This window comes from Lolium rigidum, chromosome 1 (genome assembly GCF_022539505.1).
Source record: "Lolium rigidum isolate FL_2022 chromosome 1, APGP_CSIRO_Lrig_0.1, whole genome shotgun sequence".
In the NCBI taxonomy this organism is placed as follows: Eukaryota; Viridiplantae; Streptophyta; class Magnoliopsida; order Poales; family Poaceae; genus Lolium; species Lolium rigidum.
Genome location: NC_061508.1, coordinates 266,052,351 through 266,066,379, shown reverse-complemented (window position 1 = coordinate 266,066,379; position 14,029 = coordinate 266,052,351). Strand labels below are relative to the sequence as shown.

The window sequence follows — 14,029 nt, the reverse complement described above, 5'->3', positions numbered from 1 at the left end:
TCATGCTCAGTGTCCTTGCACCTGCACACACTGAAGGAAATAGCACTGAAGTAAAAAAATTGCACTCACCACTCTGCTTCTCCCTTGACTCCCTGGATCTTCCCCAACGCCGGCAACCGGACACCCGATCCGTGAGCGGAGACCAATCGACGTCGTAGTACTGCTCCCCCACCCCCGTACCTCATCCCTGCGACATCCCCATCCCTCCTCTCGGCTCCAGCTCTCCCCCATCTTGCCTCCCGTGTGACCGACGGCTTCACATCAACGACCACCTCCGGCCAGTGACCCAGGACTAGGAGGTGCTCGATCTCTTCATGCTCATGGTCGATCCAGTGCTATGCGCTGGACGCGGAGGCACATGGCTTCTCTACACTTGAATGGCGGCCGCGGTCATCGCACACTGGAGGGCTCAAGTGCACCGGCCACCAAGAATACAAGGTCCAAATCTTCTCTCCATTTCACTTTCCGAGCTGCCGTTCCATATGGCCCATTCATATGTAGCAGAAGATTACTTTGCTAATAAAGCTAAACACCCCGTTGCTTCATCTTTGCTGCTAAGTTTCAGAACAGCTCATAGACTTTCAAACACTGAAATGGGACAATACTTTTGCAGGCTCGCAGCTCAATCCAGTAATAAAATAAAGCAACAGAATCAGAGCAAGTGAAAATCCATGCTGATTTGCTGCCATCAAGATAAAACTCATGCAGGTTAGGGTTGTGTACATGAAGGGACGTTAGTCGATTTGTTTATACCGGAAGCTGATGTAGTGCATTTGTGGAGGGTTTGGGCGTCCTACGACTAACAGTATAGGTTTCTTTGCAGCCGATGAAGTGTTCCTCCTGGAGGGGAAGGTGGTAAAAATCAAGGTGGCTAAGACAGATATCCCAGCGGCAAGTTGTTGAGGAGCTCTTTGGTGTCGGCACCGGTATGCGGGAAGAAGCAATCTGGGCAGACATTGATGATTATCTACTGGTGGAAGAGTAAGATTTTACACACTTATACCGATTATTGTTTGGCCATAAAAAATGCACATTATTTGGACCTGAGTTTACAAAACAGTTGTTGCTAAAAACCGGCTTAGTCTGCCCAGGATGTACCCATAAACTTATCTTTCCAGTAATAGTGATTTCTAAAGATAAGAGAGGAGTGTGTTGGTGAGAGGTTCCACGCTTGCATTATGTATGTTTGCGAGTTGTTGCTTTCAAGGTTCCTGCTCTGGTCTTGGATTGTGAACCCGATATTGACTTCAACAAAGACATACATGCTAGTACTGAATTTTAGACGCTGTTGCTGCCGGGAGCAATCCTCGCAGCGCAGTAACGACATTACCATTACCAACCAGCTGCTTAAGCCTGTCATCAGCGTGTTTGAAAATAGAACCTAGACCCTTATCTTTGCCTTGCTTGAGTCATCAACTTTGGATCCTGGGATATATTTGGGTCAGCTAATACATCATATCTCAAAATACCCTGTTTCATATACAGCTCTGAACTGCACCAGTTAAACTTCATGTGTATCCACTTAAAATGACTGCCATAACAATGACATATTTTCACAGCAGTTAACATCTTATAATCAAAATTAGAACAAACACAAGATATTCAGAGTATATGTTCAGTTAGATTCAGAACACTTAACTGCAGTGCAGATAGATGCATTAGTGGAGATGACAAATAACTCCAATGAAATTCCGTTGATATTGTACAAATGATAACTCCATATCTAAATAAGAAATTTGAGCCGCGGTGATTTTTTTTCCTGACTTGTGGTTTGTGATTTACGTGGTCAATGTGCAGTATTAGATTGCATTTGCCCAGCATGAATAATATGGAGGAGCTAGATGAAGGAAAAAAGAGCGCATTATAATTTATGATAAAATAATTTTATTTCCAATCGTACGGTTTAGCAAGTTTACTTCAAGAGCCACTTTAAATGTGTATCCCAACATCCCTAATCGAGGTGTATCTAAGCACAGGTTTACCTACCTCTCTAGTTGAGAGAGAGAAGAGGGACATCATCTCTAAAAAGCATATTATGCCTAACCATGTGAGGAGTGTGTAACAAGCGATCCACATACATGTCTCCACATAAAATTCGTGATATAAGTATATGTATTATAATTAGTTACAAAAATACAGAGAAATAACATCTATGCAACATTATATCTTCTATTTGTTAGCTGATGATGGTTTTTTTCTTGAAGGTCCACTTTTTGATGCGATCAATAAGGTTTCGTTGAATGGCTGGGATATTGTTTAAAGCTTCATTTCCTTCGTACTTCAGCACATGTTTTTCGGAATTTTTTCCTTCCATGCATGTTTTCTTTTCTACAAAGTTTTATACATGTTTATAATAATTTGATAGGGAAGAACTTTACCAAGCTGATGCTTTTATTTTTGCAGATACCAAACCTTTGTTTCTGGATGGGCGAGTTGTATTCACAAAGCAAGAACAGCCTGTAATGCCACTCAAGGATCCAACATCTGATATGGCTATCATTGCACGCAAAGGTTATATTTTGGTACAGGAAATTCGTGAAAAGCAGATCCAACGTTTCTGGGAGGTTTTTGTTTAGTGTTGGAAATATATTGGGTGTTGAGAAAACAACAAAAAGGTAAAATATTGCCACATTTTATGTATATCTTGAAAGGTGTTATCTCTTCTACCACATGTTATTTGACTGTTGTATGCTCCTAGTTTTTTGTCCGTTCATTACATGACATTAGTGTGATCTGCACTGAGATATAAATATGCTTTTCAATTTGCATAACTACAAACCAAAACAGATGAAAAGGGAACAGTTTCAGAAAAAAGAGAGAGTAGGCTTCAGACAAATTAAGAACATCGATAATAGCCAGGCTAATGAGACAAAGATACTGCTTCCATTAACAAGATAGGCTGCTCATATAAGCAAGCACTAAAGTATTTACAAAACCTGATATTTCCTAGAGAAATACCGAGACGTCGGATTCATCATCCAGGAAAGCATCGGCGACATTGCGCACTCACATCCACTGAACATGAAAGATACTTTTTTAGTGCAATATAGGTCACATATAGTGCTTTACTGCAGATAGGACACATTCCAGGTAGTCGTCGGCCCATGGTTGAGGCAATACGAACTGCGGCGAAACGAACGAAGTGAGGTCACCATCTCATCATAAGCAAGTTGAGTAATTCAGCATCACCAAAGACAGACAAAACTCTGTCCAAGAAAGAAATATTGTGAGGTTAACAAACCAGAAATATTGTTTTGCACAAGCATAATAAATTTGCTACTGAAATGTACAATAATATAATAAACGAAATGAACTCAAACTCACACATGCATTAGTTGTAGCATGTAAATTAAAATCCAGATTAATTACGGCAGTACACCTCTTTAGAATTTTACAAATCACTGAGGCATGTGGGAAAGGTCATATGTCATAACAAGTCATAGAACTGCTAAAACTGCTGCATAACATGAATATTCATAGATCCGAAAAAGAGAAAGAGCACTATGTAAGAAGAATAAATAAGAAGAAAAGACCAGCCTAAAGGATGAACAAACATGTTCTATCCCTCCAATACATCCCTGTACACAATATTCTTTGTGCTTTTTCCAGTGGGGTCTATGTCTATATTTGGCTTGGCCAGAATCCGAGTGGTCTGCCTTGACACACCCCTTGAAAGTGCAACATAAAGCTGGCCATGGGAGAATATAGGCTCTAGGAGGTAAATACCAACAGTTGGAATGGTTTGCCCCTGGGCTTTGTTGATGGTCATTGCAAAACTCAACCGGATGGGGAACTGTTTCCTCTTAAACTTGAAAGGAAGTGAAATGTCTGTAACACCCCAAATTTTAAAACAAAGAGAAAATGAATTTCCTTTTTTCAAAAATGAGAACCAACAAAAACTTTTCTTACACAGAGTGCTATGCATAGTGCTCATACCTAATACTTGTGTTTTTGCCATGTTTGTTTGTTTATTACTTTGAACACCTTTCCAAAACCCTCAACCCTAACCTTCTCAAAAATCATTTGGACCTATTTTGGAGAAACCAAAATAAAAGAAAAAGACATATGTGGGCATGTAGCCCTAATGTGTAAATTTTGAACCCTCTCTTTCTTACTTTGCTAAATGGTGGTGAACCATTGCAAAACTTACCAAACCCTAAACCTCATCCCTCTTTTCCCCAACCTTTGAAAAACAAAATAAAAAGAAATGATCTTAATTAAGAAAAAAAAGGCATATGCAAGCCTATGGCTACTTTTTGCAAATGATGAGTTTTTCTTTGTCCACCTTGAGTAGATGAATTGAAATACCTCAACACACTCAACCAAGTACTTACCAACCAATTCAAGTGAGGAACCAAACAAAATCGAACATATGCATAGAGGCATATGTGGCACTTAGCCAAAATATCAAATCTTGACCTAGATACCCACATTGCCCCAAATTGGTTTGAACCCTTTACCCAACTCCTTCTAACCCCAAATAAACCTCACACTTGCTTAAGTGAAGCAAAGAAAAAGAAAAGAATCAAAGTTAGAAAATCACAAAACCCTCACATATGGTTTATGCCGTTTTTCCAAATCTTTGACCTAGACCAATTTGGCCTTCACCATTAGTTGTAATATGATACTAAACACTTATTACAACTTTTGGAATCAAATAAACACAAATCAAATCAAATTCAAACTCAAATTGTGATCACATATGATAATGGTCAAATCTGCCATTTATATTCTGGTTACTACTTTGAGCCTCTCTATCTCAAGTTTTTCCAACTAAACTTTCCCAATTCTTTGCACCTCATCCAAGAGCACATGAAGGAGAACAACTTTGGTAAAGACCACCAGGTCAAATTCATCTTGGATCAAATTCTATGCTCATCCAAAGTTGGAACTTTTTATCAAATGCAACAATCTCCCACTTAGCAATTTTTGCATCTCTTTGATTTTTAAAATTCCACCACCACACATGGTTGTCTCTGGTCATTTGCAACTCAACCAAACCAACCATTTTCAAGTTTTGCATCCTTTTGAATTCAACCAAATTTTGCAAGTTTTTGAATAAGGCAAATTGGGATCAAATGCAAACACTATTTAAAATAGTGTTTTGGCCAAACCACTTGCCCCATTTCACTCCCCCTGGTTCCCTTGTCCCCTCTCACCCTACCCATGCACAGCAACCCTAAGAGGGGGGCCAAACCCACCATGGACATGGCCATGCCGGCCATGCCACACATGGCACTCCCCTCCTCTCTTCTCCTTCCCCTCAACCCTGGCCCCCATGTCTCTGAGCTCCACAGCACCACCCTACACCACCTAGCATTGCCACTGGTCGAAGAGGATGAAGACCCTCGCCGGAAAACCCGCGCTCTGGTCGATGCCGTGGACATCGTGGGCGTGTCCACCGGCAAGCCCTGGCCACGCGCCACGCCGACGAACCACGCCTCCCCTAGGCCCCGTGCTGCACGTCGAGCATCACCGTCGCCGCGCCAACCCGTCGGATTCCCGTAACCTTGCCGCCAGAGCATCGCCGTCTCGCGCGCACGCCAGGCCGTCCCCCACCTCGCCCTCTAGCTCTCTAGCACCGCCTGGACGCCGCCTACCTAGCGCCCACCTCGCCGGAGCCGCCGCTCTGCTGTCGACCCTGCAGCACACCTCACGGCCACCTCGCATCCTATAAAAGGAGCCGTCCCCGCGCCTTCACCTCCACAGCAAACTCACTCCCCTCCTCTCTCTGAACCTCCTCCGCTCCTCTCCACTGCACATCGCCGCCGCTAGCCAGCCAATTTCTCGCCGGAGACCCGCAAGCAACCGCGGATCAATCCACCGCTACAGGCCACCTCAAGCCTCGCCGTCGGTACCAATCGACTCGCCGTCGACGACCACCTCGCCTCGCGTCAACGCCGCCCCTCGCCGGAGTCCAGGAGCGCCGCCAACCACCTACCTCCACCGCGGCAGCGACCTCTTCCCCTCGACGAAGATGACGAGCCTCGACCGTCTGATCTTCGTCTAATCGAACGGATCACATTAAACGGTACCGCTTCGGCAAACTTCAGTCGCTGACGTGCGGGCCCCTCTGTCAGGCGGCCCGTGGCGTGTGAAGCGTTACTGGGCTGGCCCTTCTGGCGTTTAAATCTTTCGGCCCGTTTCTTTCCCGCCTAGCCCATTAGCCCCTTTTCTATTTAAATTGATTCAGAGAAATTCAAATACTGGTCCTGTCTTAGAAATCAAATAGTTTCAAACCTACCCAAACAAATTTGATGAACTTTATGTTGTTGGAAAGCTATTGAAAAGTTATACAACTTGCCACTGGTCTCACCTTGAGATCTATTGTAGAAATAGAGTGACAAAAAGATGAAGGCAGGGGCTTTTTCACATTCAATTAAATCCTAAAAATCAACCAAAATAGATATTTAGTTAATTCCAACTCCAATAGCTCACTTTTAACTTACACTAATTGTTTCTGCAACAAAATGGTGTGGTCACTTTGTATGATCATGCCCTAGTTTAAATAATGGACTTTATGGCTAGTTACTTAAGTGATATTGTCCAAAACTATTATGGAAATCATATGAAGTATTTTACTTCATTTAAATCTTGTCCCAAGTAATTTCATATGAAGTTTGAACCCCTGGTCAAATGCTCTCATATGAAATACTTGGATTTTAAATCATAACATGCATTGTTAAATAGTATGAGGTATTCTACCTCATTTAAATCATTTTCTCAAATGATGATGATGAATGGTTGACTTAGGTCAACATGATTTCATGTATGATTGTTTGATAAGTTAAATCTTAAGAAGATTCAATGAGAGGAAATTATTCCTCAAAAACTAAATGGAAACTATCATTTACATATATAATGAGAGGAAATTATTTTTTCCTCAAGCAACCCAACCAATGCACCCTAATTGTGTTATGTGTGTGATTAGAATAGTTGTGTGAAGTGATGATGTGCTTAGTATAGCTCTTGAACTTGTTGAGTGATTATACCTCATATTCAAATTTAGACGCTAGCACCGGAGAATACCAGGAAGAGGAAGGATTCTAGCAAGAGGAGGAAGAGGAGCACCTTGAGAACTACCAAGGCAAGCTAATATTCTTGCAAAGTGCAAAGCCCCTTGGGGCAAGGCACCATGATTCTTACCTTTCTTACCATAAGCCTATCCCAAGTTTCTACCTTACAAGTTTTTACTTGTTTATTCAAAGAGTTACTTTTATAGTTAACTTTGGTCAAAGTGAAAGAAGGTTACTAGAGTAGTGAAGATAGTCTCAAGCTAGCCAAGCAAGATTAGCACCCCTCATGATTAGTGCTAGTGCTAAATATTAAAACTTGACTACTCTAGATGGGAACATGTGACTTTGAAATGAATTTGAAACCTTGGAATGATGAGTCATTCCATTGAATGATTTTTGAAGGTGAATATGACCAAGAGAAGATGGTGATTTTTGATAAAACTGATATTGGTTTGAATGCGATACCTTTCCAATTTTGAGTACCCCCACAATACCTGATTAGGGGTAGGGCTTAACTGGATATTTATGCATCTTAGTATGGGTTCCCTCGGAACACACATCATAGGGGTTATGCCGAGGCTGCCTCCGTTGTTGAGAAACGATGTGAATTGAGGTGAATTGTACGGCCAAGCCCTGTGCAGTTCCCAGGTTGACAGTTGTTCTTCACTGGGAGGCCAAGCTCATGGGGAGAGGTGTTCATACTAGGGTTTGTAAGTGAAAGGTTATGGTTGATGATCCGCGTACTGTGTTACGATGATTCGGGGTAATCCCGACGGATGAAATCAAATGTTGTGGCACAAGTGTGCAACCTCTGCAGAGTGTAAATCTATTCGAATAGCCGTGTCCACGGTTATGGACGGTTGGAAAGGCCATACAGTTTCCGGTGTCAGATTCTTGAAAATTGCTGGTGAAATAAATGGTGAATTGGTGACTTGGTTTTGGAATCACAACAAATGTTGTGGGAATGACACTAATGTTCCCACTTGAGTTAGTTAGCACAGGAATAAGTCTTTTCTCAAATACTTGTGAACTAAAATTGGCTTATGCAAATAAACTAGAGCTTAGCACCCCCTTTACTAGAATTGTTAGCACTTACATTAGTATTAGTTTGCGAGTACATAAAGTACTCACGGCTGTGTCCCTGGCTATTCAAATGGCCAGACTATGAAGAGGAGCAGAACTATCAAGATGACGGCAACCAAGATGTCTATGACAACTAGGAAATCTTCTGACGTCAGACGTTGCCTGTGGACTAGAGAGAGTCCCTTCTATCTTACGCTTCCGCTATGAACTTGTGTATGTCGGTTGATCAGTAGATCAACTATTTGTGTAATATTGGATCATGTGATCTATTTGTAAGACGACTATGGTATGTAATGAATGATGACTTATGATATTCAATCTGTTATGTCTCGCAACAACAGTATTCCTGGGATTGCGATGTATGGCATATCAGGCATCTGGACTTAAAAATCCGGGTGTTGACAAGTTGGTATCAGAGCCATTGTTTGACCTTAGGAGACCCTAGTTAGAATGGACGTCTGGAAAATTTACTTTCAAAAACAAATAAGTAAATATTTGTGAAAAACATATTCTCACTCTTATCCTTGAGATCTTTTTCAAAATGGGAAGTTCATGCTCTACTTTTTCCTTTGAGAATTACATAAAACTTTACACACGTGACCACTCTTTAACTTACTCATCCTAATTGCTCACAGATGGAGTACAAATGGGAGTTCTATCAGCTTGGTCACGGAGGAAACCGGATGTTCGAGAAAGACTTGAAGCAACTAGTGGATTATCTAGGACGCCCGTATCCCGAGTTCTTCGGAACACCCCTCAACAATCACTCCGGAGGACCACCTCGGTGGGAAGTTTCTGCAGATCTACGAAGAAAGCTTGGAGCCCCGGTATGGGAAACCATATGGTTTTCTGTAACGGGAAACACCTGGAAGGAAGGACTAGTCAAAGCCATGCAAGAAGCAATTGCCCGTCTGTGTGGACAAAATGAGCACAAGATCAAGAACACTCGCTTTGTTTACTACCCAAGACATGACCCCATGGGAAGACCACTAACCATGCCACCACACCCGGAGATGAACTACTATGTCGCCTGTCTGGACTTCCTGTTGTACAAGACCCGCAAGGAGTTGGACAACGCCTGTCAAGCACCTTACCCGTGAAGATGAAGAAGCCACCATGAAGAGTAGTATCACTAAAGCACTTAGTAGGTGTGAGTTGTATCAGGATCCCCTTGTATCGTAGAGCGAATGAATGGTTCTTCAAACCAACGGAGTGTTAGATTTGTAATGTGTGATGTTTGGTATGAATGAAAAAAGTGTTGCTGGTTTTTACCCCCTCAACACTACTCAAGTTTTCATGTTTTGAACTTCGTGAACTTTAATTCAAACAAACCGTAGAAATTTCCCTCTTATCTTATCATCTACTCCGATACTCAGATGGCCCCACCAACCCGCAGCGCCAACCAAGACGCCATGATGCGAGATCGTTAGAGATGATGATGGCTGACCGAGAAGCCGAGAGAGCTGAACGCCAAGCCAACATCGCTGCACTGCAGCAGATTGCTCAGAACAACAACGGCCATGGAAACCACGACCACCCTGGGTCAAAACTGAAGAACTTTCAAAACACCAACCCACCTATTTTCAGCAAGACCGAAGAGCCCCTCGATGCAGATGACTGGCTCCAGACAATGGAGAACAACCTCGAAGTTGCGGGAGTTGAAGCCACAGAGAAAGTACTCTTCGCCACCCACTACACGTCGGGACCCGCACGAGCCTGGTGGACAAGCGCCCGCGCAATGAATGCTGGACAGATGATGACCTGGGAAGACTTCAAGCTGAAGTTTAGCAAGTACCATGTGCCCCAAGGACTGATCAAGAAGATGAGAGACGAGTTCCGCGAACTCAAGCAAGGCAGAATGTCTGTGGTAGAATACCGCGACAGATTCCTTACTCTGTCAAGGTACGCCCCAAACGAGACCGACACCAATGAGAAGCGAAAAGAAAGATTTCTGAATGGACTCCACGACGAAATGCAGACTGTACTGGTCAACATTCCCTTTGCTGACCTAGAAGCCCTGGTGGACTTCGCCATCCAGATGGTAGGGAAGCTCCACCAAGCCAACGAGAACCGCAAGCGCCGAATGATGAACCAGCATGGGTCCAGCAATACCCAGAAGTACCGCAACAACTCATCTAGAGGATTTACTGCCAGATACAACAAGCCCACTGCCCAGAATTACCGCCCAAACTATACCAACAACCCCGGAGGACCCCCGAAGCCCGGAGGCAACAACAACAACAATCACACCAGCAACAACAACCCCAACAACAACAACAACAACGGGAACAACAACAACAACAACAACAACAACAACAACACTGGCCCTAGGACTGGAAGCAACGCCATCCCCGTCGCCCCCAAGGACAAGTCGACCATAACTTGTTATGAATGTGGAATTGTGGGACACTACTCCAACGAGTGCCCCAAAAGGTTAGCCAAGACTGCCGCCAACACTGCTGCACCTGCTCAGAACCAGCGCCGCTTTGCCACAAGAAGGAACCAGAACAACAACAACGGCCGCCTCTACAACATGACTGCCACAGAAGCCCAAGAAGCACCTCAGGCCATGCCAAGTATGTTTTCCTGATTAAATCATATCGCCCAATCTCTCTTAGGAACCTAACTTTTCTTAAAATCTCGGGACGAGATTTGTTTAAGGGGGAAGGGTTTGTAACACCCCAAATTTTAAAACAAAGAGAAAATGAATTTCTTTTTTCCTAAAATGAGAACCAACAAAAACTTTTCTTACACAGAGTGCTATGCATAGTGCTCATACCTAATACTTGTGTTTTTGCCATGTTTGTTTGTTTATTACTTTGAACTCCTTTCCAAAACCCTCAACCCTAACCTTCTCAAAAATCATTTGGACCTATTTTGGAGAAACCAAAATAAAAGAAAAAGACATATGTGGGCATGTAGCCCTAATGTGTAAAATTTGAACCCTCTCTTTCTTACTTTGCTAAATGGTTGTGAACCATTGCAAAACTTACCAAACCCTAAACCTCATCCCTCTTGTCCCCAACCTTTGAAAAACAAAATAAAAAGAAATGATCTTAATTAAGAAAAAAAGGCATATGCAAGCCTATGGCTACTTTTTGCAAATGATGAGTTTTTCTTTGTCCACCTTGAGTAGATGAATTGAAATACCTCAACACACTCAACCAAGTACTTACCAACCAATTCAAGTGAGGAACCAAACAAAATCGAACATATGCATAGAGGCATATGTGTCACTTAGCCAAAATATCAAATCTTGACCTAGATACCCACATTGCCCCAAATTGGTTTGAACCCTTTACCCAACTCCTTCTAACCCCAAATAAACCTCACACTTGCTTAAGTGAAGCAAAGAAAAAGAAAAGAATCAAAGTTACAAAATCACAAAACCCTCACATATGGTTTATGCCATTTTTCCAAATCTTTGACCTAGACCAATTTGGCCTTTACCATTAGTTGTAATATGATACTAAACACTTATTACAACTTTTGGAATCAAAGAAACACAAATCAAATCAAATTCAAACTCAAATTGTGATCACATATGATACTGGTCAAATCTGCCATTTATATTCTGGTCACTACTTTGAGCCTCTCTATCTCAAGTTTTTCCAACTAAACTTTCCCAATTATTTGCACCTCATCCAAGAGCACATGAAGGAGAACAACTTTGGTAAAGACCACCAGGTCAAATTCATCTTGGATCAAATTCTATGCTCATCCAAAGTTGGAACTTTTTATCAAATGCAACAATCTCCCACTTAGCAATTTTTGCATCTCTTTGATTTTTAAAATTCCACCACCACACATGGTTGTCTCTGGTCATTTGCAACTCAACCAAACCAACCATTTTCAAGTTTTGCATCCTTTTGAATTCAACCAAATTTTGCAAGTTTTTGAATGAGGCAAATTGGGATCAAATGCAAACACTATTTAAAATAGTGTTTTGGCCAAACCACTTGCCCCATTTCACTCCCCCCGGTTCCCTTGTCCCCTCTCACCCTACCCATGCACAGCAACCCTAAGAGGGGGGCCGAACCCACCATGGACATGGCCATGCCACACATGGCACTCCCCTCCTCTCTTCTCCTTCCCCTCAACCCTGGCCCCCATGTCTCTGAGCTCCACAGCACCACCCTACACCACCTAGCATCGCCACTGGTCGAAGAGGATGAAGACCCTCGCCGGAAAACCCGCGCTCTGGTCGATGCCGTGGACGTCGTGGGTGTGTCCACCGGCAAGCCCTGGCCACGCGCCATGCCGACGAACCACGCCTCCCCTGGACCCCCGTGCTGCACGTCGAGCATCACCGTCGCCGCGCCAACCCGCCAGACAAGGTCCCTTGCTCGCGCTAGCCCTGTCGCCGGCGACCACATCGCCGGATTCCCGTAACCTTGCCGCCAGAGCATCGCCGTCTCGCGCGCACGCCAGGCCGTCCCCCACCTCGCCCTCTAGCTCTCTAGCACCGCCTGGACGCCGCCTACCTAGCGCCCACCTCGCCGACCCCCTTCCCTCACCGGAGCTGCCGCTCTGCTGTCGACCCTGCCGCACACCTCACGGCCACCTCGCATCCTATAAAAGGAGCCGTCCCCGCGCCTTCACCTCCACAACAAACTCACTCCCCTCCTCTCTCTGAACCTCCTCCGCTCCTCTCCACTGCACATCGCCGCCGCTAGCCAGCCAATTTCTCGCCGGAGACCCGCAAGCAACCGCGGATCAATCCACCGCTACAGGCCACCTCAAGCCTCGCCGTCGGTACCAATCGACTCGCCGTCGACGACCACCTCGCAACCGCGTCAACGCCGCCCCTCGCCGGAGTCCAGGAGCGCCGCCGACCCCCTACCTCCACCGCAGCAGCGACCTCTTCCCCTCGACGGAGACGACGAGCCTCGACCGTCTGATCTTCGTCTAATCGAACGGATCACATTAAACGGTACCGCTTCGGCAAACTTCAGTCGCTGACGTGCGGGCCCCTCTATCAGGCGGCCCGTGGCGTGTGAAGCGTTACTGGGCTGGCCCTTCTGGCGTTTAAATCTTTCGGCCCGTTTATTTCCCGCCTAGCCCATTAGCCCCTTTTCTATTTAAATTGATTCAGAGAAATTCAAATACTGGTCCTGTCTTAGAAATCAAATAGTTTCAAACCTACCCAACCAAATTTGATGAACTTTATGTTGTTGGAAAGCTATTGAAAAGTTATACAACTTGCCACTGGTCTCACCTTGAGATCTGTTGTAGAAATAGAGTGACAAAAAGATGAAGGCAGGGACTTTTTCACATTCAATTAAATCCTAAAAATCAACCAAAATAGATATTTAGTTAATTCCAACTCCAATAGCTCACTTTTAAATTACACTAATTGTTTCTGCAACAAAATGGTGTGGTCACTTTGTATGATCATGCCCTAGTTTAAATAATGGACTTTATGGCTAGTTACTTAAGTGATATTGTCCAAAACTATTATGGAAATCATATGAAGTATTTTACTTCATTTAAATCTTGTCCCAAGTAATTTCATATGAAGTTTGAACCCCTGGTCAAATGCTCTCATATGAAATACTTGGAGATTTTAAATCATAACATTCATTGTTAAATAGTATGAGGTATTCTACCTCATTTAAATCATTTTCTCAAATGATGATGATGAATGGTTGACTTAGGTCAACATTATTTCATGTATGATTGTTTGAGAAGTTAAATCTTAAGAAGATTCAATGAGAGGAAATTATTCCTCAAAAACTAAATGGAAACTATCATTTACATATATAATGAGAGGAAATTATTTTTTCCTCAAGCAACCCAACCAATGCACCCTAATTGTGTTATGTGTGTGATTAGAATAGTTGTGTGAAGTGATGATGTGCTTAGTATAGCTCTTGAACTTGTTGAGTGATTATACCTCGTATTCAAATTTAGACGCTAGCACCAGAGAA

At 43.4% G+C, this 14,029-nt stretch overlaps 1 long non-coding RNA gene across 1 annotated transcript; it reads left to right on the top strand.

The window, feature by feature from the left end:
• The first annotated feature begins 257 nt into the window (after positions 1 to 257).
• LOC124683640 lies at positions 258 to 974 on the top strand. Its single transcript, XR_006996762.1, has 3 exons — positions 258 to 438; positions 614 to 708; positions 824 to 974. It is a non-coding gene; the product is annotated as an uncharacterized LOC124683640 (long non-coding RNA).
• Positions 975 to 14,029: the final 13,055 nt, after the last annotated feature.